Raw genomic sequence first — 6345 nt, 5'->3', positions numbered from 1 at the left:
CAGTCATGTGTCGTTGTAAGTTCTGTTGTCTTGCCGGCGCTTCTCCTCCCTTGAGTCCTTCTTGGTCATAAGGCCCTCCACGGTTGCGATCAAGGCGATTGACGCCGCATCCCGCTTGTCCTCCTTCTTGGAGTTGGTCTTTCCCCGCGGTCGTGCCTTCTCGCCCTCCCCAACCTCCTCCTCGGCTTTCTTCCACCCACGCGCCATGATGGCGGCAAATTGCGCCTTGAACTTCTCCTCGTCTCTGATGACCCTTCAATAATGGGAGAGGTTGAAGGACTTGCCTTCATGTTGCACCTTGAATGCCCCCAAAGTTTGGAATGCCTACAAATGAATTGCATGTAAGCATATTGGCAAATGGATATGACAATGGAAATGCAACTATAAACGAAATGACACAAAGCGGAGCGCTTGCATGCATACCATGTCTTGCATGCCGATGCCGCTCACGGGGCGTGCCTTGATGCTTGCAAGAGTGGCAGAAAACTTGTTGCACTCTTATTGGATGGAAACAAAAATACTTTCTCTTTTGAACTGGGATGGTTTGAGAGGGAAGGATTCATGGAGCTCATTGCAACTGAATGGGCCAGAGACATGGGAGGGTCTTCTAGTGTGGAGAGATGGCAAAACAAAATTAGACATCTGCGCCAGTTTTGGGAGGCTGGGCCAAACACCAATGTGGTTTATATAAAGTGAAAAAGGAAAGATTGATAAGAATTATTAATGAACTTGATGTAAAAGTAGAATCGATCCTTATTAATACTTCTGAGAAACATATTAAGAATGAGGCCGAGAAGAAGTTGCAAACCCTCATGAGAGAAGAGGAGATGAAATGGGCGCTTAGAGCAAAATTGTCTAAAATCGTCCAAGGGGGTGATAACAGACAATTCTTTCACATGATTGCTAATGGGAAGCATAGGAAGAAAAAGATAATGCAACTAGAACAAGATGAGGGTACAATTGTAGGACAAGAGAATCTAAAACTATACATCTCCGAATATTACAAAAAACTTTTCGGAGCACCCGAAGAAAGTTTTGTCTCTCTTGATGAGAATGCGATGGGGGACATACCACAACTCAACTTAGAAGAGAATGAGGTGTTGTCTCCGTTCACTAAGAAAGGGGTGTTCGATGCCATAACACAAATGAAACATAATAAAGCGCCCGGGCCAGACGGGTTCCTGACCGAATTCTATCAAATATTTTGGCATATCATAAAGAGTGATCTCATGCCTATGTTCCATGATTTATTTGAAGGCCACCTATTTTTGTTCCACCTCAATTTTGGAATAATAACGTTGTTGCCAAAGAAGGTGGAAGCCGTTCGCATTGAGCAGTTTAGACCAATATGTCTTCTCAATGTAAGCTTTAAGATCTTTACAAAGGTTGGCACAAATAGGTTGACGCAGGTTGCACATTCAATTGTGCAACCCACTCAAACTGCTTTCATTCTAGGACGACAAATCCTAGAAGGGGTCGTAGTCCTACATGAAACGTTGCAAGAAATCCACTCAAAAAAACTCGATGGGGTTGTCTTCAAAGTGGATTTTTAAAAAGCGTATGATAAGGTCAAATGGACCTTCCTACAACAAGCCTTACGTGTGAAGGGATTCAATGATACCTGAAGGTCTCAAGTGGATTTACTCATAGAGAAAGGCAATGTCGGGATAAAGGTCAATGATGACACCGGTCATTATTTCCAGACTCGTAAGGGACTAAGAGAGGGAGACTCCATGTCTCCTGTGCTGTTTAATATCGTAGCGGATATGTTGGCAGTACTTATTAGTCAGGATAAAGAGAGTGGCCAAGTAGGAGGTCTCGTTCCCCATCTTGTAGAGGGGGGCGTCTCCATCTTACAATTCGCGGATGATACTATTTTTTTCATGGAACACGATCTTGCAAAAGCTAGGAATATGAAGCTTATTCTATGCCTTCTCGAGCAATTGTCCAGGCTCAAAATCAGTTTCAATAAAAGCGGACTATTCTGCTTTGGGAGAGCTAAAGAAGAACATGATAATTATAGAAGCTTATTTGGTTGTGAAATGGGATCCCTACCTTTTAGTTATCTAGGGATCCCAATTCACCACAGACGGTTAACGAACAAAGAATGGAAATGTATAGAAGATAGATTTGAAAAAAAATTGAGCTGCTGGAAGGGAAAGCTCATGTCTTACAGAGGAAGGCTGGTGTTGATTAACTCGGTTTTGATGAGTTTACCAGTGTTCCTCTTATCTTTCTCTGAAGTACCGGTAGGGGTACGGAAAAGATTAGACCTTTACAGATCCTGTTTCTTCTGCCAAAGCGACGAGGCCAAGAAGAAATATAGACTGGCTAGATGGGATATTATGCGTAGACCCAAAGACCAGGGCAGGTTAGGGATCGAGAATTTAGAGGTAAAGAGTAGATGTTTGCTTAGCAAATGGTTATACAGATTATCGACGGAGACCGAAAGCATGTGGGTACAAATCTTGCGGAATAAATACCTACATACTAAGACTTTGGCCCAGGTGAATGCAAGACCAACAGACTCACCCTTTTGGAGAAGGAATTTTTTGGATGAAGGCATGAGAAGGCCACTATTATATTTGAAGATGCTTCATTGAAGCGATGATTCATCTTAGTGCATATCTTGTCAATGGCGACATAGAAGATCTCAACTCGATAGAAATGAAGATTGGTGTAGGTCACACCATCAAGCCTTGAACGACCTCGGACCAGTATTCTTTCATTCATATCCGGCACTGGAATACCTTTGGCGACACAAAAGTGTTGGACTTCGTCGAACAAGCTTTCCCAACCACTTTCTCTCATAGAGGCCAGCCGAGCTTTGACATCACCAACTATTTCAATGGCATTAACAATGTTTATATCTTTTCTCTACAAGACTTGTGAGAGTTCATTTGTGATAGCAAGAAACTTTATCATAAGATGCAATACGAAAGCAAATTTGAAACTCTCCATTATCTCTATCTAACCCGCCGCCTGACACGGTCCACGCCCTTCATCATTGACCTCACGAAGCACATATATGACTAACTTCCACATTCTACTCAAACAAAGCAAAGTTGCATGGTGTGAATCCCATCTAGTATCCCCGGGTCTTGCTAAATTTGTTTCTTGGTTCAAACCTCTTCCACTAAATATCTCACCGCTCTCAAGCTGATCTAAGATATTTTGATGGCGTTCCTCCCTAAGTGAATCCCTTCTCTTGCAAGATATAGTAGTTGTGCTCACAATTAAGGAGACATACTCAAACAAATCATGAATAGAGGAGCAACAACTAGCAACCGAGACAACCAGCAATTTGTAAACGATGTGCAAAGCAATTCACATATAAGGCATAAGGGTTCTCGTCAAGAATTTTCTTTTGCAAACCATTAAATTCACCTCTCATATTTTAAGCTCCATCATATCCTTGCCCTCGTAGACTATGAATGGATAACTTATGATGATCAAGAATGTCAACAAGAGCTACCTTTAGTGCCTCTGATGTAGTCTCACTGGCATGGTATAGAGAGAGAACTCGTTCCACGGTTTTCCCTTTATCATTGACATACCTACATCAAGATTTTTGTAACAAGGTTAAATAAAAGTAGAAAAAAACTATGAAATAACAGTTAAAATGAATAATAAACCACTACTAACCTCAACATCACCGCCATTTGCTCTTTGACAGATATATCACATGACTCATCGACAAGCACAGAGAATTTCTTATCACCAATTTCTCTCATGATCGCTTTGGTGACCTCTTCTGCGCAACACTTTGCAAGATCTTCTTGAATTTCAGCAGCAAGCATCTTGCAGTTTCAACTACCATGGTCAAAAGCATTCCTCACTTCATCACTAGCTTTATGCCAATCTACCATCTCATGGAAGTTACCCTTGTTCAGTGAAGTTGAACTTTTATCATGGCCATGAAAAGCCAAGCCTTGAGCAATGAGATATCTTGCACAACCCAGAGAAGTGTGCAACCGAATTTTGTAAAGTACTTCAGACTCCTTGGATGACCTAGCAAAGTTACTAGACACGCTTTGCCTTTGATTATGAAAATCATCATAATGCAATCTTGCCTTTTTGTGTGCACTATTTACCCCACCAACATGAGCAGGCAATGCCTGATATGCATGCTTCCAATCCCTGAATCCATTTTTGGTGAAGACATCATAACCAAAATGTGTACTACTTCCTGGTTGCTTAAAAAGAAAGCAATAGAAACAAAATGCAGCTTGCTCGGACACACTATATTCTAACCACTCATAATTCTTATACCAATTTTTAGAAAATGCACGGTTCTTGCTTCCAATTTTTTTGCGATCAAATTTGACAGTTGGTCGGGTTGGACCCTTCAATATGTGTGCTCTTCTCACCTGATCTTGAATATTCGGATGATAATCAGCAATTAGTTGCCTATGAGCGGGGTCACACACAATTTCAGCCAGATTAAACTCATCATCGTCATCGTCCTCAAAATTTACCTCATCATCATCATCATCGCCATCATCCAGCATTTACTGCTCAATCCAGTTCTGAACCTCATCTATCATGTCGTCATCATGTTCATGAACATCACTTGGTTGTGGGTCTTGTGGCGGTTCTTCTTCTAGTGTCAACAAAAAATCTGCTCAACTCTAAAATTTTAACAAGCATAATTAGAGTCGGCAAGCAATCCAATGCACAACTTCTTAAATTACAAATATAACTCACCTAGTTGTCGCTTGCCTCTAGCCCTAATTGTTGGCAGTCTGCTACTGGATGCCTCTTGAACAGGTTGAGTGTTCACTGCCGCTGCTCGTGTCGCTAGTGTCGACGGTGAAGACCCAACGTCCGATCGAGCTGGAGTTGAATTCCCACTAGTGGTACCGGACAATTCGCCGCCTTGGCGCCCAGTGACAGAGCCAGCAAATTGCCAAAGCCCGGGCACGCCGTAAGCTAAAATTTGGCCTTGTCGGCGGAGTCAAATAATTCACCTTATCTTTTCCTCGTCGGCATGTTCACTTCACGTCACGGCCATCGCCGGCGGCCAGAATCCTCCTCATTTTGCCAGAATCTCATTTATTGTACATCGATACCTAGCAAACATTCGCCAGTTCGCTACAGATCTGAACAACTCAAAATCAAAAGTCGCGACTATAGATCCGAAAAACTCAAAATCAGGAGTTCGCGTTCGCGACGACGATTTTGTGTCAGGTTCTTCTGATAAATTCAAGGGTTCAACGACGTTGATTGAGGCGCTGTGGTGTGCTAGTCTTTAGGGCCACATGCACGAAGATTTCTCGGTTGTCATCGACAATGTCGGGCAGACTCCCGTATGGGAGTGATGACATCAGCTTGGTCTGACAGTGACGGTACTCGTTCGGTGGGTACAGGGACCCTCATTGTATTTTTTTATTATGTTTGATGTGCTTTGTACTTTTTTAGACCTTTATAATAGATCTGAATCCTTTCGCTAAAATAAGAGAACCTTGTGTGAATTGTGTGGAGCGTCTCACCCTCTTGAAGTGTGCGCGAGTTATATATATAGATGGAGATGGCGCTTACTATGCATACATGAGATTGTTACATGGACGTGAGAATCACAAAAAGAAAAATAGAACACAAGATATAAACTGTTAGACTATATTGTCCCCGTATATGTGTACGTATTGTGAAACATTGTAGCCTTTCATTATATATATGTGTGATAGGCCACGGCTAGAGGGTTGTGTCGGTTCCTCCCAAAACCTATTATCTTACATGGTATCACACTAGTTTATGTTTCACTTCCGTAAAACCCTAATAACCGACACCGCCGCCGCTGCCGATCGCGCCGCCGCCATGTCGAGCGCCGCCACGTCTGGTTCCACCACCGCGGGGTTCCTACCGGCTTCCCTCGCGGCGCTGTTGTCCCTCCCGCTGGACGCCGTCGCTGTGCCGTCCCCGCTTGGGAAACGGATCGTCGGCTCCTTCTTCTCGACTCCTCCAGCGGCCTCGTCATTCGGGCGCGAGCTCGCGGTGCACACGCTGCTACGTCGTCCGCCTCTCTTGCCGCGGGTGCTGTCCCGTCGCTACTGCCGATGGCCCCCGAGTCCGCCTTGATGGCGGGGCTGTCGGCGTCGGGCCCGGCTGCGGCGCGATCTGCCCCCGCGCCCTTTGTTCCTCCGGCCGCGTCCTCGGTCACGCTGACGGCCTCTATGGTGTCCTCACCCCAGGCCGTCTCCTAGATGGGATCGTCGCCGCCGCCGCAATTTCACTTCGGCCACCTCATCACCATCAAGTTGTCGTCGAACAACTACATCTTCTGGCGTCCGAAGGTTCTTCCGCTCCTTGGGAGCTACTACCTGCTTGGCTACGTCGACGGCTCTC

General features: G+C 44.4%; 1 pseudogene; it reads right to left on the bottom strand.

The window, feature by feature from the left end:
- Positions 1–3: 3 nt before the first annotated feature.
- On the bottom strand, positions 4–4511 carry LOC123172712 (zinc finger MYM-type protein 1-like; annotated as a pseudogene).
- Between the last annotated feature and the right edge of the window lie 1834 nt (positions 4512–6345).

The sequence above is a fragment of the Triticum aestivum genome, unplaced genomic scaffold (genome assembly GCF_018294505.1).
Source record: "Triticum aestivum cultivar Chinese Spring unplaced genomic scaffold, IWGSC CS RefSeq v2.1 scaffold77688, whole genome shotgun sequence".
Taxonomy (NCBI): domain Eukaryota; kingdom Viridiplantae; phylum Streptophyta; class Magnoliopsida; order Poales; family Poaceae; genus Triticum; species Triticum aestivum.
The sequence above is the reverse complement of the archived record's forward strand: the minus strand, read 5'-3'. Positions and strand labels throughout refer to the sequence as shown.